The sequence below is a fragment of the Pezoporus wallicus genome, unplaced genomic scaffold (assembly GCF_028554395.1).
Source record: "Pezoporus wallicus isolate ANWC-B61680 ecotype Strahan unplaced genomic scaffold, APGP_CSIRO_Pwel_v1 contig_8114, whole genome shotgun sequence".
Lineage (NCBI taxonomy): Eukaryota > Metazoa > Chordata > Aves > Psittaciformes > Psittacidae > Pezoporus > Pezoporus wallicus.
Window position 1 is genome coordinate 49,254 of NW_026635369.1, and position 24,804 is coordinate 74,057.

The 24,804-nt window shown below is 50.7% G+C and overlaps 1 pseudogene; it reads left to right on the forward strand.

Moving 5' to 3' along the window:
• Positions 1-6,339: 6,339 nt before the first annotated feature.
• LOC130605826 (NEDD4-like E3 ubiquitin-protein ligase WWP2) overlaps positions 6,340-24,804 on the forward strand; it is a 37,153-nt pseudogene continuing 18,688 nt past the window's right edge.

Sequence of the window (24,804 nt, forward strand, 5' to 3'; positions counted from 1 at the left end):
AACCTCCATACTGTGCCCCCATGAGGGTGGGCTTCTGCTGTGCCTGGGCACTGGGGGCACCTGCCTCCTTTGCACTAAAACCTGAGACTCTATCACAAGATCAACATGTCCTGCAGCCCTGTCCTCACTGAAGGCCCCTGGGGCCCTGCCAGCATCTCACCCTGGAGCTAGAGATGGCATGATCCCATCTTCCACCTCCCACTGGCAGGTACCACACCCTGTCCCCGTGACAGACCAGGACAAATCAGGGTGGTAAAAAAATGGTGCCGTTGTGTTATGAGCAATCTCTGCATAATAATATAATTTGAGCATGAGTCAGGAAGTGTCTGTGCTGGTGTCCTGGGCTTGTGTACCATATTCGTGCAGCCAAAATTTCCTGGCCTTCTGTCATGTTTTAGGCCCAGCCAGCAACACAGAACCACGCAGCTGCTCGCTCACTCCCCCACCCCCCTTCCTCCCCCAGCTCCCAGAGGGATGGGGAAGAGAATTGAAAGAATGTAACTCCCACGGGTTGAGATAAGAACAGTCCAGTAACTAAGGTATAACACAAATCACTACTGCTATAATAATGAGAAGGGAAATAACAAGGGAAGAGAATACAACCGCTCACCACCTGCTGACTGATACCCAGACTGACCTGAGCAGTGATCTAGCCCTTCCGGGTAACTGCCCCCAGTTTATATGGTGGGCATGACATGCTGTGGTATGGAATACCTCTTTGGTCAGTTTGGGTCAGGCATTCTGTCTCTGCTTCCTCCCGGCTTCCCTTCCTCCCTGGCAGAGCATGAGAGTCACAAAGTCCTTGGTCAGAGTAAATACTAATGAGAAACAACTAAAAACATCAGTGTTATCAGCGGTGTTCCCAGGCTGAAAATCAAAACCACAGCACTGCACCAGCTACTAAGAAGGAGAAAAATGGCTGCTACTGCTGAACCCAGGACAGTATCCACCCCTTATTCCATACCATTCACGTCATGCTCAGATCCCACATTTTTCAATTTACCATCACTCTTGTCTCATATATATATAAATACACACACACACAAAGAGAGAGATCATTCCTTAGTGCATGGACCAATCCCTATAAAGCTGCTGAGTTCATCTGGTCCATGATGTCAGGCTCCATCTCTTGTAACAGTCTTTCAGAGTAGCAGAAGCTGTGTGCAGTTTTGGATTGTTGCCTACTGATGATACCACAGAACTCGTCTGGTTTCATCAAAGTTCATTCTTTGTTGGGATGATAGTCGGAGGGAAGTCAGGGCCAGTCGCTGGTGACCTGAAGACATCTAGTTGGTGGGCTATAAAAGTGCTACATAGCAGGCAACAGCATACAATGGAGTTCATTTGTTGTTTTCCCCCAAAATCAAATACCCTTGAGGTACACATCAGACTTCCCCATCTTCCTACATTACCCATCAAGTATATCCAAGTCCCTGAGCAAAAGGAATCCCACGAGTGGGATTGCCATTACCTGAAGCAGGAATAACCCAGACTGTCTTCCCCAGCAAATTCTTTAGGTGCACCACAGGAACTTTATCCCCTTTTACAGTATGTAAAAGTTCTGACTGGGCTGGGCCAGCCCAGTTGGCAGATCCTCTGGTGTTGACCAACCAGGGGGCTTTTGGTAAATGTGTATACCAATGTTTGAAAGTCCCACCACCCATTGCTCTCAGTGTAGTTTTTAACAGCCCATTGTACCGTTCGATTTTCCCAGAGGCTGGTGCATGGTAGGGGATGTGCCCTTGTGGCCAAGAAGGCCAATGGCATCCTGGGGTGTATTAGAAGGGGGGTGGTTAGTAGTTCGAGAGAGGTCCTCCTTCCCCTCTACTCTGCCCTGGTGAGACCGCATCTGGAATATTGTGTCCAGTTCTGGGCCCCTCAGTTCAAGAAGGACAGGGAGCTGCTGGAGAGAGTCCAGCGCAGGGCAACTAAGATGATTAAGGGAGTGGAGCATCTCCCTTATGAGGAAAGACTGAGGGAGCTGGGTCTCTATAGTTTAGAGAAGAGGAGACTGAGGGGTGACCTTATTAGTGTATATAAATATATAAAGGGGGAGTGTCACGAGGATGGAGCCAGGCTCTACTCAGTGGCAAACAATGATAGGACAAGGGGTAATGGGTACAAACTGGAACACAAGAGGTTCCACTTAAACTTGAGAAGAAACTTCTCAGTGCGGGTGACAGAACACTGGAACCGGCTGCCCAGGGAGGTTGTGGAGTCTCCTTCCCTGGAGACATTCAAAACCCGCCTGGACACATTCCTGTGTAAGATGTGATATACCCACTCAATGCCATGCTCTTTGGCCTAAGTGTCTATAAGGTTGTTCCAGAAATGGGTCGCATTTTCTTACTCAGTTTTCTCTGGGGTGGCACATCACCACAAAATCTGTTTCTCAAGGCCCAGGATAGTGTTCCGGGCAGTGGTGTGGGGCACAGTGTACATTTCCAGCCACCCGGTGGTTGCTTCACCATGGTAAGCACATGGTGCTTGCCTTGGCGGGTTGGTGGGAGTGTGATATAATCAATCTGCCAGGCCTCCCCATATTTGTATTTCAGCCATCATCCTCCATACCAAGGAGGCTTTAAACTTTTGTCTTTCTTAATTGCAGCACGTTTCACACTCATGAATAACCTAGGAAATAGTGTCCATTCTTAAATCCACCCCTCGATCACGAGCACATCTATATGCTGCATCTCTGCCCTGATGACCTGAAGTGTCATGGGCCCACCGGGCCAAAAATAATTCACCCTTATGTTGCCAATCTAAGTCCATCAGAGCCAGTTCAATCTTAGCTGCTTTATCCACTTGTTGGTTGTTCTGGTGTTCCTCAGTGGCCCAACTCTTGGGTACATGGGCATCTACATGACGTACCTTCACCACCAGGTTCTGCACCTGGGCAGCAATATCTTTCCACAGTGCAGCAGCCCAGATGGGTTTACCTCTGCGTTGCCAGTTGCTCTGCTTCCATTGTTTCAACCACCCCCACAGGGCATTTGCCACCATCCATGAGTCAGTATAGAGATAAAGTACTGGCCACTTTTCTCATTCAGCAATGTCCAGGGCCAGCTGGATGGCTTTCACCTCGGCAAACTGACTCGATTCACCCTCTCCTTCAGCAGTTTCTGCAACTTGTCGTCCAGGACTCCATACAGCTGCCTTCCATCTCCGATGCTTTCCCACAATACGGCAAGAGCCATCAGTAAACAAGGCATACTGCTTTTCACTTTCTGACAGTTTATTATATGGTGGGGCCTCTTCAGCACGCATCACCTCCTCCTCTGGTGACATTCCGAAATCTTTGCCCTCTGGCCAGTCCATGATGACTTCTAGAATGCCTGGACGACTGGGATTTCCTATTTGAGTTCGTTGTGTAATTAGTGCAGCCCATTTACTCCATGTAGCATCAGTTGCATGATGTGTAGAGGAGACCCTGCCTTTGAACATCCAGCCCAGCACGGGCAGCCGGGGTGCCAGGAGGAGCTGTGCTTCAGTGCCAATCACTTCCGAAGCAGCTCGAACCCCTTCATAGGCTGCCAGTATCAGTATAGCTGGCCTCAGATCCTTTGTATCCCCGACTCCAAAAGCCGAGGGGTCGACCTTGAGTCTCCCCTGGAGTTTTCTGCCAGAGGCTCCAGGTAGGACTATTCTCCTCAGCTGTGGTGTAGAGTACATCTTTTACATCTGGCCCAGTCTGGACTGGTCCAAGGGCTACTGCATAAACTATATCTTGTTTAATTTGCTCAAAGGCTTGTTGTTGCTCGGGGCCCCATTTGAAATCATTCTTCTTCCATGTCACATGATAGAGAGGGCTTACAATCAAACTGTAATTTGGGATGTGCATTCTCCAGAAGACCACAACACCTAAGAAAGCATGTTTATTTCTTCTTAGTTGGTGGAGACATTGCTGTTATCTCGTTGACCAGATCTGTGGGGATCTGGTAACATCCATCTTGCCATTTTATTCCCTAAAATTGAATCTCCTGTGCAGGTCCCTTGACCTTACTCCATTTTATGGTAAAACCGGCTTTCAGCAGGATTTGGATTATTTTCCTCCCTTTCTCAAAAACTCCTTCCACTTTATCTATCTCCCCACATGATAATGTCATCAATGTATTGCAGATGTTCTAGAGCTTGCCCCTGTTCCAGTGCAGTCTGGATCAGTCCATGGCAGAAGGTAGGGCTGTATTTCCACCCCTGGGGAAGTCGATTCCACATGTACTGAATGCCCCTCCAAGTAAAAGCAAAAAGTGGCCTGCACTCTGCTGCCAAAGGAACTGAGAACAATGCATTGGCAGTATCAGTTGTAGCATACCACTTGGCTGCCTTTGACTGCAGTTCATATTGAAGTCCTATCATGTCGGGTACTGCAGCACTCAATGGTGGTGTAACTTCATTCTCTGCTCCAGTTTCCATTAGACTTTCATGCTGGCCCTATGGGGCTATTAAAGACTGAGTGGATTGGTCCTTTGGTTCAGCTGCAGTTCCTGCTACTGGGTTTGGAGTTGCTGCAGTGTCTGGTGTTGGAGTTGGAGTAGCTGTTGTGCTTGTTGCTTTTGTTGCTTGGGATGGAGCAGCTGCATTGTGTTTTGCTGTGCCATCAGATCCAGAGACATCTTTTTAGCGCTCCTCACAGAGCAGGACTCTGCAGGCACAGGCCAAGCCCCAGCATAGTGCTGTGATTTTTCCCTCTCTGCTCTTGCCAGGAAGACAGCACATCTTGTTTAAGTGATCTGCTAATTTTTCTGGATTTTGCATTTCATTAGAGTGGAATTCCAAAACACTGGATGGGCCAAGTGGCCTAGGCGCTTGTTCATACGATCCTACAACACCCTGCCGCTCATGACTCTCCAGCCTCGGGGAAGACCTCTTGGTGATATTCTTAAATAGTTGTTTAACCTTAGACAAGACCCAAGACAGATCGTGCTTAGCTTCCAAGATCAGATGAGATCAGGTTTTCTGAGGGTGGTATGGCCGTGGGTAAAACACAAGCAGCATATTCAGCAACATGCTGGTTCCCAGCAAAAGAAGCAGGTTGGTTTCAAGGGCATCTAAAGGATATTCATAATCTTTAAAATTCATCACATCTACTGTAAGTAGCCTAGTGGGGGAGCGGAGGGTGTGAGAGGATGTCACCTTTCTAGGTTGGCCCTCTGAGGAGGGGAAAAAAAGAGGTGCAATTGTTAAAAATTCCCATTACATGCCTCCCAAAGTATAGAGGTGATGGCCATGCTGGGAACGCATATCAGAGTGGTTTCATGATCAATAATTCTATTGTACAACAAACCAAGAACCTTAGCACAGGCCCCAAAGCCGATAAACACAGCAAATACTGTCTGTAAGGTGTGACATGCTGAAACTCTGAGACCAAGTACAACAACTCTGAGAGCAAATAAATCAACATTGTGACGAATGACTATTAATCTGAAACAATGAATGCTTATCACAAATACAATTAGACACACTCTGATCAGATGTGATGTAATCTCAACCCTTTGCACCCCACATTGGGCACAAAAAATGACTGTTGTGGTTTAAACCCAGTGGGTAACTCAGCACTGCGTAGCTGCTTGTTCACTCCCTGCCCCTTCTTCCCCCCTGCTCCCAGAGGGATGGGGAGGAGAATCAAAAGAATGTAAATCCCACGGGTTGAGATAAGAACAGTCCAATAACTAAAGAATAATACAAAACTACTACTGCTAATAATGATAAGGGAGATAACAAGGGGAGAGAATATAAAACTAAAAAGGGAAGGAAAAAAAAAACCCAACCAAAAATAAACACAAGTGGTGCACCAAACAATTGCTCACCACCTGCCAACCAATACCCCCCAGCCCAACCCAACCAGTGTTCTGGGCTTTCCGGGTGACTCCCCCCCTAGTTTATATACTGGGCATGACATGCTGTGGTATGGAATACCCCTTTAGCTAGTTTGGGTTAGGTGTTCTGTCTCTGCTTCATGTTGGCTTCCTGTGTCCCTCCTCACTGGCAGAGCACAAGAGACTGAAAAGTCCTTGATCAGAGTAAGCATTACTTAGCAACAAATAAAATATCGGTGTGTTATCATCATTGTTCTCAGACTAAAGTAAAAAGCACAGCACTGAACCAGCTACTAGGAAGGAGAAAAACAACTGTTACAGCTGAACCCAGGATACTGGGGAAGGAGGGTCTTCCTTGAGAGCTGGTGATGGGGCTGGCTGGGTGTCCTCTGGCAGTGCTGGTAGGTATGTGTAGGTGTGGGGCTGTTGCTGGTGGTTCTTGCTGGGACAGCCGGCCCTGAGGGAGTGGGCACATTGCCCTTGGGGGCATGGGGGGGCCTGGAGGGGACCAGAAGGCTGATATCCCATCCCATAGGGGAGCTGGTGTGGTGAAGCCATTCTCCATCATGGCTGGTATCCCGAGTGGTGAATGCTTGGTCTCTTTTTCCATTTCCTCCCATCTCCCACAGTGGAGAACAGGCAGCCGACTCTGGATGTGCAGATGGAGAACAAAGGCAGCGTTGTCTCTGGTGGAGAGCTGATGATTTTCCTGGACGAGCCTGCTGCTGATCTTGGAAGCCTGCCTAATGCCAGTTCTGTGACAGAGGATGAGTGCTGCCCATCTCCACATGCATGTGGCAGCTCAGTGCACAAGGTGGTGAGCAGCAGCAGGGAGAGGAGTGGGTCTGAGAGCACCCCTGGCACCCCTGAGCAAGAGTCTCAGTGCCAGCAGCCACCTTCTCTCCCAGGTAAGGCTTTGGCCCCTGCCCTCCCCGCCTTGCACATGGGCTCCCGTGGGAGCAAGCATGTGGTGGGGCAGGAGCAGGAGCATCAACAGGCTCATACCCTGCCTCCATGATGGCATGAGAGGAGAGGTGCTGCTCCAAGCCCTTCTCCAGGTGCTCCACCAGCCACACCTGTGGCTTAGCCCCTTCTTTCGCTGTCCTGTGTGGACTGGGGAAATGGCTTCTGTACTTAACAAATGCAGAAAAGGGCTCCTTATGGCAGAGCATGTGTGGAGACATCAACTGACATCTGCTAGGGGAGCGAGCAGAGCTTGTGCTGGACAGGGGCTGGTGCATTGCTTCCCTTGGCTCATTCTCTTCCTCACTGGGAGATGAAGCTGGTGAAATCTGGTAATCTTTAATGTGGCCACTCTCTGGTGTTGCCACTTCTGCAGAGGCCTACATTTACCTTCCCTGGTGCTGTGCTTGGAGTTGCAGGGTGCTGTAGGGATGGGCTATGCCACGGCATGGCAGTGGGCAAGTAGAGCACCTCAGTGCAAAAGCAGGGGTTTCTTGTGTGCTGGTGGGTCCCTTGTGGAAGGAGGGATGGAAGGAAGGAGGGATGGAAGGAAGGAGGGATGGAAGGAAGGAGGGATGGAAGGAAGGAGGGTAGAACTAATAGGTGTCTTGGTCATTTTCTTCACTCATTCAGGGTCCCAGCTGTCTGGATGGGATCCGAACAGCATGGCTGCAGCCATGGAGAGCTAGCCCATGGCTCGGAGCTAGCCCAGCTAGAGCCACAGCCGGCACGCTTCAGGGACCGCAAGGTTCAACAGAGATTAGGAAAATCAGAGGGGATAGCACAGAGGAATCGCGATTCCCGACATCTCCCGATCCCCGAAGCCCCATCAGCCCTTGCGAGAGAGCGGCTGACGTGGTGGGGGGCGTTCCCACGCTGACGGCGACCACCCCCCTGCCCCTTGCCTTGAAAGAGCCTCTGAGAGGGGAGCGATGTGTCGCGGCCCACCAGGCGCAGGGAGGAACAAGTAGGTTGTGTTGCTGACCCTGTCGCTGGTGTCTCAGACTGCTGACCAATATGGTCGCCTCCAGAAAGAGAGCTTGCAGTAAGAAGACTGTAGCAGCTCAGACAGAGACCCCGTCCCAAACCATGGCTGTTCAGGTCTCTGGATGCAGGGAGTGCCAGAGCCTGCTGCTGCCGGGGGAGGGAGGACAGCATTCCACCTGTGTGAGGTGTGAGCAGGTAGAAGATCTACTTAGCTTGGTGGTAAAACTTAAGGAGGAGGTTGAGATGCTGAGGACCATAAGGGAGTGTGAAAGGGAGATCGACTGGTGAAGTAACTCCCTGGCGTGCCAATTGGAACAGTTCCAGGGAGATACCCCCAAAAGGGGATGGACCCCCTGCCCTCTCAGACAGAGGGGGATGGCCCGAGGCAGCCCCTGCCGTGTAGCTGTTGCGCAGAGGTAGGGGACCAAAAAGATGACGAGGGTTGGAAGCGAGTTCCAGTTCGACGTCGTGGGAAACCCTCCTCCCTTCCTGCCCTGCTTCCCCAGGTGTCCCTCTGTAATAGGTTCGAGGCCCTGGATCTTGAAGGAGAGGTAGGTGAGGATGTGGTGCAAGGCCCGCCTACAAGGCCACATAGGAAAAGGGAGTCGACTTTGCACCTCAAGACTGCCTCTGATAAGAAAGAAAGAAGGGTCATTGTAGTAGGGGATTCCCTTCTGAGAGGAACAGAGGGCCCAATATGCAGAGTTGACCCTCATCATAGGGAAGTGTGTAGTCTGCCTGGAGCCCGGATCAGGGATATCACTAGGGCGCTCCCCAACCTGGTGCACCCGACGGACTACTACCCACTGCTGGTCTTCCAGACAGGTGAGGGGGAAGCTGCTTCCCCCAGTCTGAGGGGGATGAAGAAAGACTATAGGGCCTTGGGGCGGATGGTGAAAGAGTCTGGGGCTCAAGTGATCTTCTCCTCACTCCTTCCATCTTCCATTGATGATGTGGGACGGAATGGGAAAATTCAGTCCTTAAATGATTGGCTTCGAGACTGGTGCTACAGGCAGGGCTTTGGATTCTTTGATAACAACTGGTTTTATAGGGCACCAGTCTGGACAATGACATGTGGGAAAGGTTTGTCTCACAGAGGCAAAAGGATGCTGGGGCACGAATTAGCAGAGCTCATTTGGAGAGCTTTAAACTAGATTCGAAGGGGGATGGGCTTGTAGCTGGGCTTGCCCCAGTGGGGCAGCACTCCAGAATTGATGAAGACTGGGAGGCCTCCTATAATCCTAGGGTGAAATCGGTGTGCTCAGCTCGCTCCCTGAAATGTCTGTACACCAATGCGCACAGCATGGGAAATAAGCAGGAGGAGTTAGAAACCTGTGTTAAGTCAGGAGACTATGATCTGGTGGCAATTACAGAGACATGGTGGGACAGCTCACATGACTGGAATATAGTCATGGAGGGCTATGTCCTTTTCAGGAAAGACAGGCCAGCCAGGCGGGGTTGCTCTTTATGTGAGGGAGCAACTACAATGCCCGAGTTCTGTCCAGGGACAGATGACGAGCGAGTTGAGAGTCTGTGGGTGAGAATTAAGGGGTAGGCTGGCAGGGGTGATACTGTTGTGGGTGTCTGTTACAGGCCACCAGATCAGGGTGAGGAAGTTGACGAGGCCTTCTACAGGCAGCTGAGAGCAGCCTCACAGTCACAGGCCATGGTTGTCGTGGGGGATTTTAACTTCCCTGATGTTTGCTGGAAGGACTACTCAGCAACCCAGCCACAGTCCAGGAGGTTCCTCCAGTGTATGGATGATAACATCCTCCTGCAAATGGTGGATGAGCCAACCAGGAGAGGAGCGCTGCTGGATCTCATCCTCACTAACAAGGAGGGTCTGGTCGAAGCAGTAATGATTGAGGGCTGCCTTGGTTGCAGCGACCACGAGATGGTGGAATTCAGGGTCTTGTGTGGTAGGACTAGTAGAATACCAAGTAGAATTGCAACCCTGGACTTTAGCAGGGCAAACTTTGGCCTTTTCAAGCAATTGCTAGGGGAAAGCCCATGGGCAAGGCTGCTTGAAGGTAAAGGGGCCCAAGATAGTTGGTTGGCATTCAAGGACTGCTTTTTCTGAGCTCAAGATCGGAGCATCCCGACACGTAGGACGTCAAGGAAGAGGGCCAGGAGACCTGCGTGGCTAAAAAGGGAATTGCTGGGTATGCTCAAGTGGAAGAGGAGAGTTTACAGGTCATGGAAGGAGGGGCTGGCCACTTGAGAGGAATATAAGGCTGCTGCTAGAGGATGTAGGAAGGCAGCTAGGATGACTAAGGCCTCCTTAGAATTAAATCTGGTGAGAGGGGTCAAGGACAGCAGAAAGAGCTTTTTCAAATACATGGCAGATAAAACTAACACCAGAGTCAATGTAGGCCCACTGATGAAAGGGATGGGTGCCCTGGTGACAGAAGATAAAGAGATGGCAGAGTTACTGAATGCCTTCTTTGTCTCTGTCTGCTCTGCTGCAGGCAGTCCTGAAGAGCCCTGTACCCCTGAGACCTTAGATGAAGTCAGGTCAATGGAGTGGTTTGCCTTAGTCGATGAGGAATGGGTTAGAGACCAGTTGAGCAATCTGGACATCCATAAATCCATGGGTCCAGATGGGATGCACCCGTGGGTGCTGAGGGAACTGGCAGAAGTCATTGCTAGACCACTCTCCATCATCTTTACCAAGTCTTGGGAAATGGGAGAGGTGCCCGAGGACTGGAGGAAAGCAAATGTCACTCCAGTCTTCAAAAAGGGCAAGAAGAAGGACCCGGGTAACTATAGACTGGTCAGCCTCACCTCCATCCCTGGGAAAGTGATGGAACACCTTATCCTTGGTGCCATCTTAAGGCATATCAAGGATAAGAGGGTTATGAGGGGCAGTCAACATGGCTTCACCAAGGGGAAGTCATGCTTGACCAATCTCTTAGCCTTTTATGAGGAAATAACACGGTGGATGGATGATGGCAGAGTGGTGGATGTGGTCTACCTTGGCTTCAGCAAAGCATTTGACACAGTCTCCCACAGCATCCTCACAGCTAAATGGAGGAAGTGTGGTCTGGATGATCAGGTAGTGAGGTGGACTGTGAACTGGCTGAAGGAGAGAAGCCAGAGAGTTGTAGTCTATGGGTCTGAGTCTAGTTGGAGGCCTTTATCTAGTGGAGTGCCTCAAGGGTCAGTACTGGGACCAGTATTATTTAATATATTCATCAATGATTTAGATGAGGGAATTGAGTGTACTGTCAGCAAGTTTGCTGATGACACTAAGCTGGGAGGAGTGGCTGACACGCCAAAAGGCTGTGCTGCCATCCAGTGAGACCTGGACAGGCTGGAGAGTTGGGCAGGGAATAACTTGATGAAATATAACAAGGGAAAGTGTAGAGTCCTGCATCTGGGCAGGAACAACCCCAGGTTCCAGTATAGGTTGGGGAACGACCTGTTAGAGAGCAGTGTAGGGGAGAGGGACCTGGGGGTCCTAGTGGACGACAGGATGACCATGAGCCAACATTGTTCCCTTGTGGCCAAGAAGGCCAATGGCATCCTGGGGTGTATTAGAAGGGGGGTGGTTAGTAGTTCGAGAGAGGTCCTCCTTCCCCTCTACTCTGCCCTGGTGAGACCGCATCTGGAATATTGTGTCCAGTTCTGGGCCCCTCAGTTCAAGAAGGACAGGGAGCTGCTGGAGAGAGTCCAGCGCAGGGCAACGAAGATGATTAAGGGAGTGGAGCATCTCCCTTATGAGGAAAGACTGAGGGAGCTGGGTCTCTGTAGTTTAGAGAAGAGGAGACTGAGGGGTGACCTTATTAGTGCATATAAAAATATAAAGGGGGAGTATCACGAGGATGGAGCCAGGCTCTACTCAGTGGCAAACAATGATAGGACAAGGGGTAATGGGTACAAACTGGAACACAAGAGGTTCCACTTAAACTTGAGAAGAAACCTCTTCTCAGTGAGGGTGACAAAACACTGGAACCGGCTGCCCAGGGAGGTTGTGGAGTCTCCTTCCCTGGAGACATTCAAAACCCACCTGGACACATTCCTGTGTAACCTTATCTAGGTGTTCCTGCTCTGGAAGGGGGATTGGACTAGATGATCTATTGAGGTCCCTTCCAATCTATAGCATACTGTGTGTTACCAGCCTCCCTGTACAAACTGCTTTGGAAGCAGACCAAGGTAAGGGTCCTGTGCTGGTAGCGCCTCGCAGTCCATTAATCAGTGGTTGCTGCAGCCTTAAGGCAGATGATAAGTGTCAAGTTTGTCCTTGTGCAGCAGATGCCACTCTGGATTTCTCAGTGAACCCCAGCAAAGCATCCCAGAGAAGGTTTGGAGAAGGCTAACCTCCTGGATGACAGCAGAGTTGAAAGGTGCTGGGGTTGGCTCTACAGCCAAGGTGCAGCTGACCTGAGCCTTTCTTGAAGTATTTGTTTCTCAAGGAATATCAGGTCTGTGATGGCCCAGTTTCCACCAGTTGCTCTACTGGCAGCCAAAGGAATTGTTGGTTGGGGAGATGTGGGGCAGGCTGTGACCAAGTACAGCAGTTGGTCTGCAGGGGTAATCACCTTCACATGGGGGTTACAGGCACCCTAGATCTTGCCTCAAGCAAGGCACTGGGTCAGGCTGGGAAGCCCAGTGCCCCTCCGGGTGATGGTCACGTGGGGATTCTTCGGAAGGTCCAGGGAGAGCAGGAGAAGCAGAGCAAGCAAAGCTGAATGGAAATAACAGCTGCTTCCAAAGGAAATTAGCTGCTTGGGCACCAGGCTATCCGGTGCTTGGCACAGTGCCCTTCCTTGCCTTCTAGCTGTGCTGGAATGGCTCAGTGCTGCTCCTTTTGGAGCTGTGGTTATTGAGAGACATGTCACACTGTCAACATGGCGTTGAATTTAACACCTATTTATATTTCCAGAGCATGGCAGTGGCCTAGTAGCCTATACAGATGTTCTGGTTAGAAGTGTGCCTGTAGAGAGGGCTCCTGCAGCCTGCCTGATAAGAGGTTCTGCATGGCCCCAGGCTTAGGAGCACTCTCAGCAACAAGCTCCACACCTTGAGCTCTTCTGCACCTCCTTCTGCCAGGCACATACAAAAGATGAGTGAAGGGGAGAAATGTTTCTGACTCTAAAAAGAAACCCTGTCCTTCCGTATTGTGTGTTTGTCTCCCACCCAAGGAGGGAGTGCGATGAGAAATTGGTAGGTTGCTGAACACAGTTTGTGCCCTGTTGTTGTTGTTTTTTCTCTTGATTCCTGCTGTTCAGGTGTTAAAGCCTTCTACTAAGGGGTGAAAGAGTACTCAGTGTCCTGACAGGAGCTGGACTTTGCAGCTACTTAGCAGCTATATGTAGGTGCTAGAAAGCCTGTGAAGAAGTTGTAGTCTGTGGAGGCAGCTGACTTCTCCGGAGTAGAGTATGGGTTCTTTGTGCTTGGAAATGCTGTTTGATGTTTGCTCTGTTTATACACAGAGCCATGTTTATTTTCATGGGCTTGGTGATGGATGCTGGCAAACTTGCTCATAGGATGGAAAGAAAAGGGTCATTCTTTGCTCCTCAGCTATTTCTATGCTGTCCTCTCAAGGGAAACTGCTTGGTCAGGACTTCTCTTTCTTTTCCTGAACAAATGTCATCTTGGGATTTGATGCTAACCTTGGTGACAGGGTGTGAAATTCCACAGCCCTCTGTGCAGAGAGAAAGCAGAGCCCAGAGGTCCCCAGCTGAGAGCTGGTGCTGTGGATGCCAAGAGAGTTGCCACAACCCCCAGTTTGTCTTGTGGTGGCTCTTCTGACAGCAGGGAATTAAGTAGCTTGGTTTACTGCTTGTCCTAAGGAGAGACTCCAGCTGGTGAGCCACGTTGGTGTTACGATCCATGAGAAACCACTGTTACCTGTCATGAGCTTGTGCAAGCTTCAGTGATTTCTTCAGTGCAGCATCCTTTGCTTTCTGTGCTTGTGTGATGTCCAAAAGTCACCTCTCAGTTAGCAATGGGCATGAGCATCCCTGAGGGCTGGCAGGAGACACTCCTCTGTGTTATAAATGTGGCTCAAATAAATTGACGAGAGCCAGACCAATGAATCAAATTGGTTTATTGAGCAAGCGACAGCAAGCAAAACAACGCTGGGCGGCCGGGGAGTCTCCGCTCAGCCAACAGCACGCACCCCACTTCCCCAAAGTCACTGGTTTTATACTCTTCTTCATCCGATATACGTGTCACCTCCTGGTGCTCTCTGCGTCTGTGTGACCTGTAGATAAGGGGTCTCATTCTGTCTCACGGTGGGTGTGGGGAGGAAGGCTCCTTATCGCCTTCCCCATGCATCATTTACTTTAACGGATACCCGTGGTCTATAAGCAACATGTCAAAGCACCGTAATTTTCCAGTAACTATTAAGCAAGCAAGTAACTCTAAGCAAGTAACTCCTAAGCAAGCAAGATTTGATTAACAAACAGGAATTTACTCATTACACTCTGGGTCCCTCAGATGAAGTATTTCCCTTTGTGAGACCCCTTGCCCTGCAAAGCCCCACGTGTGGGTGCAGGATATCCCCAGGCATGTGACTTCTGGTGTGACACAGCAACAACAAAAGGCTGCTTGGGGCCTTGGGGAACAAGCTGGGAGATGGGTCTTGGGTCAGCTGGAAGGGGGTGGGTAACAGGAATAAACTGGGTTCAGAGTTTTGGAGCCAGGCATCTCTTTGGCTGCACGTCCTGCTGCCATGGGGCAAGGGGCTGTTCTGCCCCAGCTCCAGGGTGATGCTACATAGGTGCCACCTCTGCTCCAGGCACTGCAGGTGTGAGGGCTAGGTTCTGGGGATATGGCTGCCTCCCCCCTTTGCAGGCATAGGGGGAATTTCTCAACTCTATGTTTCAGGAGCTGACACCCCCTGCGTGTGCTGCCCTCCCTCCTCTTTGGCTGCAGTTTAGGATCTGGTGTGCTGAGAGAGACCAAGACTGATGCTTCCACCTCTGCTGGCATCTCATGTCAAGACCTTCTGGCTACTGCAGTGGGAAAAGGTAGCTGTTCCTGGGTTTCATGCCCAGGCCTCACATCGGTGTTGTGGTGTGGGGGCTCTGCCTTGGCAGAAGGTGGGGAGCCAAAAGATCTATGTCTCCCTGGCTGACACCAATTTCCTCTTTGGCATCATCTGTTCCCTCTGCCTCCAGCCCAGGAGTGGAGATGGGGCAAAGCATTCGATGGGGCAGCCACCCCAGGTCCCCAGGCAATGGGGCACAGCAGGGGTCTTGTCAGTTGCCTGGGTAATGGGCTGCCCTCTGCACACCCCATTTTGTCCTACCAGCATGGCTACAAGAGGCTGTTCCCATTTGTGCTCTGCCTTGTTTTTTCCCCACTCTTATTTTAGGAGCATGTTCCCAGCCCCACTGCTCTCACATGGCCTTGCTGGGTTTGTTTCCACATGTCTATTAAAAGACAATTCCCAGATGGGAGCACTCATAGGAGGGCTGGGCTGGGCAGCAGGCTGCCTAATTCAGGCCTGGCAACTGTGTGTGGCCAGCTGGCATCCTGGAAACATCTTGTTTTGGTTTCTAAAAACTGTCTGGACAGCTCTGAGCAAATCTGTGCTGAGAAGGGCAGGGACCAGATCCATCCTGTTCCTTGGGCGCTGCTCCCAGTGGGACCAGCTCCTGCAGTGGTACCACTTCCCCAGTCCCCTCTGGCTGGGGCTCTGGGGGCCATGCTGCCTCTCAGCCTTGCCATGGGGTGAATGTGGGGAGGTGGGTCCTGGCCAGCTTTTGGGAGGTGTGTGGTGACACTGTGCCCTGCTGAGTCCCATGGATGGGCAGTTGAAGGGCAACCTTCACTTCCTGACCAGGGGAAGAGGAGCCTGTTCTGCACCTGCAGCTGCTTCAAGCCCCCAGGTGCTGGTGGACAAAGCAAACCCCCAGCACACAGTGATGCTCTAGGGGTAGCGAGGGTTTCTGGGGTGAGTTCACTCTCTGAGGAACCCTTTTGCAGGGCTGCCCTCCTAGGAAGGTCTGGAGCAGGTCGAAGCGACCTCAGCAGCTCCCGCTCATGGGCTGCTCTGCTCATGGCTCTGATCTATTTTTGACAACCATCTCCTGCTTTCCCATGTCTCCTCCCAATCCCAGCCCTTCCTCTGCCCACTGTTGTGAGCTGCTTCCCAAAGAGAGTGGCTTTGGAGTCAGTGGGAGGAACCAAGGGCTTGCTGGAGCTGGTGAGGGTAGCATGACTGATATTGCACCCTGTCACTGCCAAGTTTCTGTCCCCTCCCAGCTCCAGCCCCAAGATGTGGGGACAGTTTGCGGGTTTTGAGCTTTTAAGGGGAGGACTTGGCTGGGGCAAACAGACTTCCTCATCCCTACGGTCCTCACCCTCTGTGGTCACTGCCCTGGGCTGTGATCCTGGGTGGAAGTGGCCAGGCTCCGCCTCTGCTCCCCTGGCCCCGGATGCAGCATTGCACGCTTTCAATAACAACTAGGCTTTTCATGAACGAGAAAACCCAGCCTTTTCCTGAATGCCTCCGGGCTGCCTCAGGGGTCTTGAGCGGTCGGAGGGTGAGTTTTCTTGGGGGGTGCTGCAGGCAACCTGCCTGCTGGGGTCATGGTGTCAAGGGAGCTTCGGAGTGGCATAAATAGAAGCCCCCTGAGCCAGTCACAATCTGGTGTATGATTTAAGCTCCCATCTTTCCCAGCTGCTTGTTCCCTCCTTTGCCAGAGGCCCCATCTGTTCCAGCAGCAGCAAATGCTTGCACCTTCCTCACCTGCTTTTCTACAAGCCTTGTAGCTGGGCAGGAGGCACCAGTGAGGGTTCCCACCGTGGTGCAGGAGCCAGTGTGGGGTCTCTTCTGGGAGTTTTGCTGCATGGGTGGACAGAGCAAACTGACTTGGTGCTACAAGCAAGTTTCTGGCCATGACAGCCTGGGGTTGTTCCTTGGCACATAGGGTGGCCAGGGTGAATGTTGCAAACAAATGCAAGGTTGTTGTCACCCAGGTTACTCTTCCGTGGGACTCTGCCACTGGCAGGTGGGTGCTGGGACCCATGGGCAGGTCCCTGGTGTATCTCACCTCCTGCATTTCTTTCCCTTGCAGGGCACACCAACATGTGTCTGGAGTGTCCAGGCAGAACACAGGGAGTGGAGAGCAAAGTCCTAGAGCCAGGAGCCAGCACCGGCAGCAGGGCAAGAGCACGCAGGTTGCTGGCATGGCCAACGGCACAGGTGAACCAGCACCCATTGGAGGGGGAGAGCAGAGCTTGTGGGGCTCTTGTGGGGGAAAATGCATTTCTGCTAAGATCATAGAATGGTTTGGGTTGGAAAGGACCTTAAAGATCATCTAGTTCCAACTCCCTGCCATGGGCAGGGGCACCTTCCACTAGAGCAGGTTGGTCTTGTATTGCCTGTGAATTTCCTCCCTGGGAATTAATTGATTTATATTGATTTTACTTTTGATAAGATGGGCAACTCCACAGAGCACACTGGTAGGATCTGCCTGTCGTGAATAATTTTTGTGGCTCCTCTCTGGAGTCTCCCTGACAAAAAAGGCTGCATCCATCCAGCTCCAGCTTTTTAAAAGGATACGGGGACAGCACTGTCACTGATACCACAGTGAGTGGACTTTTTTCAGGATTGGGAGCATTTAGTGGAATTAGAGAAAAAGTTTTGGGCTCTTTGCCCCCTGAAGTGGGAAGAACAGCTGTCTTGAGCACCAGAGAAGGCAAAAACCCATCCCTTGAAAGGGGGCTGATTCTTGCACCAGAGGGTATTTTTTTAAAGGTATTTATGTTTTGTCTTGGGTTTCTCCACAAAGCCATAAATGCTTTGTGGAGCAGGGATTGGGACCTGCTGAGTGCCTGACTGTGAAGCCACAAGCAGCTTATCTGTTTTCCTTCTCTGGCTCTTGCGGAGCTGGCTAAGCAGTGCAGCATCTCCTGCTCCTCTGCACTGCTGCTGCCGGCAGCACTGTCCTTTCTTTTCTTTTTGTCAGAGACATGGAAGAAGAAGCAGAGTACTTCAATTTGGATAGAAAGAAAAGTTTTGTTCAACCCAGAAGGAAGATATTTTTTTTTTCATGTCACTAGAAAAACCTGGGCCAATATAATTTTATTTTTGCCAAACCCCGTTTTGACACCACCAGATGGGGTCACCATCTGACCCCGTCAGATCGGTTTTGATCCCAAACGCCATCTGATGTCTTCACCCAGAACCACTTTGCAGTTCTGCAAGGGGCTAATGAGGAAACACACATCTAACTACATAAACAATTGGCTGATGCACCAGTAAAGAGGATCACTACAGCTGCCACCAGGAAAATGCAGCGGGTCATAGTAGTAGGGGATTCTATTTTGAAAGGCACAGAGGCACCCATCTGTCAGCGTGACCCAGTCTCAAGAGAGGTGTGTTGCTGACCAGGGGCTCAGATCAGGGATTTTGTAGAGAGGCTGCCTGGTCTAGTAAGTTCCACTGACTATTACCCACTTATAGTCATCCGTGTGGGTGCTAGTGATATAGATATCAGTAGCCCGGAGAACATTAAGGACTACAGAGCCCTGGGAGAGGTGGTTAGGGGCTCTGGAGCTCAGATGATAGTTTTTTCATCAATTCTCCAGGATAAAGGGGAGGACCTTAAAAAGCTAGGCATATTTGCCAGGTTAATAAAAGGTTAGAACAGTGGTGCCATAGTCAGGGGTTTGGGTATCATGGGACTCAATTTGGGAGGCCAGGTCTACTGGAGGCTGGTGGAGCTGGTCTAAAGGGGAAGAGTGGTTTTGGTAGGAGGCTTGCCATGCTGGTCAAAAAAGCTTTAAACAAGATGTGTTGGGGGAGGGGGGCATCATTCCATCCCAAGACACCCCAACACATAGGTGCTGTCAGTTGCCAGCACCTATAATAAATGCTCGGAGCAATGCAGAGACATTTCAACTGCTCCAGCCAATGAGCCGGCTTTGTTTGGAGCTCGGCTCAGATGCCTCTATACAAACGCCTGTAGCATGGGGAACAAACAAGAGAAATTAGAGATGTGTGCATGTCTACAGGGGTATGATATAATAGGTATCACAGAAACATGGTGAGATGGCTCCTATGACTGGAGTGTTGGAATGGAAGGTTACAGGCTCTTTAGAAAAGACAGGCCCAGCAGATGGGGTGGGGGAGTTGCTATTTATGTTAGTGATAGGCTGGAGAGTATGGAACTCTGTCTGGGGACAGGTGAGCAGTCAACTGAGAGTTTGTGGGTCAGGGTTAAAGGTAATATAGCTATGTGAGACATTACTGTGGGGATCTGTTACAGACTGCCTGATCAAGGAGAGTCTGTGGATGAAGCACTCTATAGACAGATAGGAAAAGCCTCACTCTCACAGGCCCTTGTCCTCATGGGGGACTTCAACCACCCTGATCTCTGTTAGAGGGACGGTAGGGCCCAGCATAAGCAATCCAGGAGGTTCCTTGATTGTGTGGAAGACAACTTCCTTCTGCAAGTAATAGAGGAGCTGACAAGGAGAGGTACCATGCTTGACCTCGTGCTCACCAACAGGGAGGGGCTGGTTGGAAATGTGATGCTCCAGGGAAGCCTTGGCTGTAGCAATCGTGAGAAGGTCAAGTTTGAGATCCTCAGGACAGTGAGAAGAACGTGCAGCAAGCTCACTGCCCTGGACTTCAAGAGAGCAGACTTTGGCCTCTTCAGGAACCTGCTTAGTAAGGTTCCATGGGATATAGCCCTAGAGGGCAGGGGGATCCAAGACTGTTGGTTGATATTCAAGGATCACCTGCTACAAGCTCAGGAGTGTTGTGTCCAGACTGGAAGGAAATGGAGCAGGAGGGCCAGGAGACCTCCTTGGATGGATAAGGAGCTGATGAGGAAATTTAGGAGCAAAAAAGAGGCATATAAAAGGTGGAAACAAGGATAGGCAGCCTGGGAAGAACACAGGGTTGTTGTGCAGGAAGCTAGCTAGGTACCAGGTTAGGAAAGCTAAGGCCCAGTTAGAATTAAACTTGGCTAGGGTTGTGAAAGGTAACAGGAAGGGATTTTATAGGTACGTAGCAAATAAAAGATAGACTAGGGACAACGTGGGACCTCCCCGGAAGCTATCAGAACTGGCTACCCTTGATTTGGAGAGGGCTGAGGTTCTTAATGACTTTTTTGCCACTGGCAAATGCTCCGACCACACCTCCCAAGTCTTGGAAGGCAGATGCAGGGACTGTGAGAATGAAGACCTTAGGCCCACTGTAGGAGAGGATCAGGTTCAGGACCATCTTAAGAACCTGAGTGTATACAAGTCCATGGGACCTGCTGAAATTCACCCATGAGTCCCAGAGGAGCTGGCGAATGAAGTTGCTAAGCCCCTGTCCTTCATATTTGAAAAATCATGGCAGTCAGGTGAAGATCCTGACAACTGGAAAAAGAGAAATATAACCCCCATTTTCAAGAAGAGAAAATTGTAAGACCCGGGAAACTACAGACCACTTAGTCTCACCTCTGTGCCTGGCAAGATCATGGAGCAGATTCTCCTGGAAGGCATGCTAAGGCACATGAAAAACACCGAGGTGGTTGGTGACAGCCAACATGGCTTCACTAAAGGGAAATTGTGCCTGACCAATTTGGTGGCCTTTTATGATGGGGCTATAGAACTGATGGACAGGGGCAGAGCAGTTGACGTCACCTACCTGGACTTGTGCAAAGCGTTCAACACTGTCCCATGTGGCATCCTTGTCTCTAAACCGGAGAGACATCAATTTGATAGATGGACCACTTAGTGGATAAAGAACTGGCTGGTTGGCCGCACACAAAGAGTTGTGGTCAATGGCTGTATGTCCAGCTGGAGACCAGTAACGAGTGGTGTCCCTCAGGGATCGGTGTTGGGACCAGTCTTGTTCAACATCTTTGTCGGTGACGTGAGCAGTGGGATTGAATGGGCCCTCAGCAAGTTTGCCGATGAGGCCAAGCTGTGTGGTTCAGTTGATATGCTGGAGGGAAGGAATGCCATCCAGAAGGACCTTGACATGCTTATGAGGTGGGCTGATGCCAACCTTATGAAGTTTAATCATGCCAAGTGAAAAGTCCTACACGTGGGTCAGGGCAATCCCAGGCAAGCTACAGGTTGGGCAGAGAAGAGATTCAGAGCAGCCCTGTGGAGAAGGACTTGGGGGTGTTGGTCAATGAGAAACTTAACATGAGCAGGCAGTGTGCGCTTGCAGCCCAGAAAGCCAACCGTATCCTGGGCTGCATCAAAAGGAGCGTGACCAGCAGGTCGAAGGAGGGGATCCTGCCCCTCTACTCTGCTCTTGTGAGACCTCGTGTGCAGTTCTGGTGTCCTCAACATAAAAAGGACATGGAACTGTTGGAACAAGTTCAAAGGAGGGCCATGAGGATGATCAAGGGGCTAGAGCATCTCCCATATGAAGACAGGCTGAGAAAGTTGGGGCTGTTCATCCTGGAGAAGAGAAGGCTGCGTGGAGCCCTCATAGCAGCCTTCCAGTATCTGAAGGGGGTCTGTAAGGATGCTGGGGAGGGACTCTTCATTAGGGACTGTAGTGATAGGCCAAGGGATAACAGATTAAAATTTAAACAGGGGAAGTTTAGTTTAGGTATAAGGAAGAAGTTCTTTACTGTGAGGGTGGTGAGGCACTGGAATGGGTTGCCCAAGGAAGTTGTGAATGCTCCATCCCTGGCAGTGTTCAAGGCCAGGTTTGACAGAGGCTTGGGTGACATGGTATAGTGTGAGGTGTCCTTGCCCATGGCAGGTGGGTTGGAACTAATCTTAAGGTCCTTTCCAACTCTAACTCTTCTATGATAGAGAGTTAGAGATTTTGGGTGGAGGGGAGCAGAAAGCTGGTGTGAAATGGTGCTTTTCAGCTCTAGCTCCTGGTCCTGCTTCTTTCCCTGAGGCTGTGACTGGTCTCTGGTTTGTTGCAGTGCTGTACTGGGTGTGAATGTGTTCTGTTCCCTGTGCTCACCCAGCCCTTCCTGGTGCCCTTGCTGTCTGTGGGACACTCCCTCAGGCTGCGGACAGAGGTTTTTGTTCCTGAGTACAACTTGGCTCCTTGGCTTTGGTTTTAAAATATGTTTTATTGTCCCAGCCCCAGCTTCCCCAGTGTCTTTATGACTGCTGTCCTTGTCACTTGTTTGCCACTCACTCAACCTCTGTGTCTCCAGCAAGTACTGTCGGTGATGATTTTACACTGGAGGATGGGTAGATGAGTATTTTTGGTGGCTGGGATTAATACTGACACCCTTACTTGTGCTCTGTTGGAATGCTTCTAGAAACCAACCTCTTCCTCCTCAGTTTGGTACATTTTGGTGACATTATCATGTTTTTTTTGAGCAGACTGTTGCAAGAACGTTCTCCATTATATTTATCACAGCTGTAATTTCATCGGATAATAAAAGGAGATTATTTCAAGGCATGTTTTCTGCACAGCCACATTGTTTAGCCCTAGCTGTGTTCGCCTGGAGCCCTTCCTTATCAGGTGAACTTTGGATCAGCTTTTCCCCTGCTTTGTCCAGGACTTAGATCAAACCGATCAAAATGTAGTTACCTGGGTCATTCTGCAGGTTCCCTTTGAAGACTGGCACAATGTGATTGAAGCTTCTAAAATTGCCCTTTTCCAAGGCTTGTTAGAAATGAGTAGCAGTCTGATACCTCCTCAGCTTAGTCTTGTAGGATTCTGGTGCAAGTTGCTGTGAGCCTGCTGACCTGGAAGTCTTTGCCTGTAGGTGCTGCCTGAGGGGCTTCTTTAGTTGCTCATGCTGTGTACCAAGATTTCTCTGGTGCTGCAGGATGCTGTCCTGCTACCCTCCAGCTGAAAAGCAGAAGTGTCCTGAGCAGTTTGCCTCTTCTACAGTGTTTGTAGTTCTTCAGTCCCCTGTCTGTGGGGGTTTATACTGTTTTGAGGCTTTATCCTACAATACTTTTAAATGCTTGGTCTTGTAGACACAGATACTTTGCTTTTATTTTTCTGTTTCTCAAGTCTAACTTGTGGAGCTCCATCTGTATCCCTTACTACAGTTGTTGCTGGTTTGGTTTTAATGCTTTTGCTTTGCCACTGAAGCCAGGATGTCTTGTGGTGAAAGTTATCCTCTGCTGGACTGCCAGGTATCAGGGTTTTTGGTTATCTAATAAATGTTCATCAAGCAAATTCCCTTTAATTTTTCTGGTCTGCATTTTCTTCCTTATCAGTTTGCTTTGTATTTTCCCTTTGCTTTGTCTCTTCCACTTCCTTTTTCCATAAGCTCAGTGGAATCCAGCAACATTTAGCTCTTACCAGTGCAGCTGACTTGCTGAGCCTGGGCTTCCCTCTGCCTGGGAGGATGCTGCACAAGCAGTTTCTGAGCTCCTGCTTGTACCTGAATTCCCAACAGGCACACAGTGTGTTTGCAAGTTGCAGGAGAGATACTGAGCTTTTTTCTTGGAACAAAGGCATTAGCAGTGGTTCCCAGAGGGGTCTGACTGCTGGGTGAAGGAGGTGCTGCCATTGCTGTAGGCTGGGAGCATTGTAAGTCCTGTGTTTGGGTGGTTAGTGGCTGCCACCCACCACGGGCTCTGCTTCTAGGGCTGCATGGGTGCAGTAGATTAGCCAGGACCCCATTACCCTTTCTGGGTGCTGACATCTCTGCTCTCTGCCTTTCCAGTGAACGGAGATGCAGTGGGTGCTGCAGACATTGAAGAGGAAAGGCCAGCAGTGGGAGCAAGCATAGCTGATGGCTCCGTCACTCCTGCTCTTCCTGCCTTGACCAGCTCTGTAGAAGCAGAGGAGCCAGCTTCCAGCTCCAGTGCCCTGCCAGCCCAGGCAGTGGTGCTGGCCCTGGATGCTCTGCCCACTGGGTAAGCTCTGACTTCTGCTTGAGACTTTTGTTCCCTTGAAGGGGCCAGTTAGTGGGGACATGAGCAAACTGGGGCACTGCTGTGTGCTGGAAGAATCATAGAATCATAGAATAGTTAGGGTTGGAAAGGACCTTAAGATCATCTGGTTCCAACCCCCTGCCATGGGCAGGGACACCTCACACTAAACCATGTCACCCAAGGCTCTCTCCAACCTGGCCTTGAACACTGCCAGGGATGGAGCATTCACAACTTTCTTGGGCAACCCGTTCCAGTGCCTCACCACCCTCACAGGAGGGGGCTGTGCTGCACTGGGAGTTGGTGGAAACGATGGTCCTGAGGGTGCCTGTTGGGGATCCCTGCATCCCTGGTCACCTGGCACAGCCTGTGCTCTCTCATCTGAGCCCTCTGCCTGGGGCTTCACTGTTGTGGATCCCTCCTCTGCGCTGGGGTCTTATCTGTGTCTGTTGTGGGTCTCAGGTAATATACAGTGATTTGTGTCTGCATCAAGCAGCCTCTGGGCATCCATGCCCAGGGGAGCAGCAGAGTCCTCTGCTGTCCTGGGGATACTGAAGGGATCAGTCAGGGAAAAATGCATGAGAGAGCATGGATTTCCAGGGAGCTCCCTCTGAGCAGAAGGGCAGGAGCATGCACTCCACAGACACTGTGGAGACATTGGCCACTGTTCGGGGGAGGTGGGCAGGATCCTCACATAGCTATGCCTGTTCTTTTCTCTGGTGTGGGTGCTGTGCATCCTCCTCCTCTGGGAGATGCGGGGAAGGGACTGGGAGGAGAACTGGGGCTAGCTGAGCACTGTTGGTGGGCATGCTGGCTCTTGGTGGGGCTGCAGTCAGGCTCTGGGCTCAGCTCCTCTCTGCTGCAGCTGGGTCATTCTCCCCTTGTATTTCAGACACCTTTAATTCTAGACTGAAAATGCGGGGGGGGGGGGGGGGGGGGGGGGGGGGGGGGTGAAAATGGCTTGTGTTTCTTATGAAGGGAGCTGTTTATTTTCTTTTGGCTGAGGTAATGCCTGGAAGGTCAGGACCTTGTTCCTGTGTCAGTCACAGGTAATTAGGGTTAACAGCTCAGTGTGTCTTTGTGCAGGGTGTGTAAGTGTTTCTGTTCTCTGGCCTGGGCACTTCCTGTTTCCAGGCAGCTGGAAAAGTCCAGTGCTCTGAAAAAGGCCTTTATTCCAGCCAGAGCTTGTGCCCCTTTCTGCTCCTACCAGGTAGACTGAAGGTCTCCTTTTCCTCATCTCTGCACAGCCTGAGTTGGAAACAGG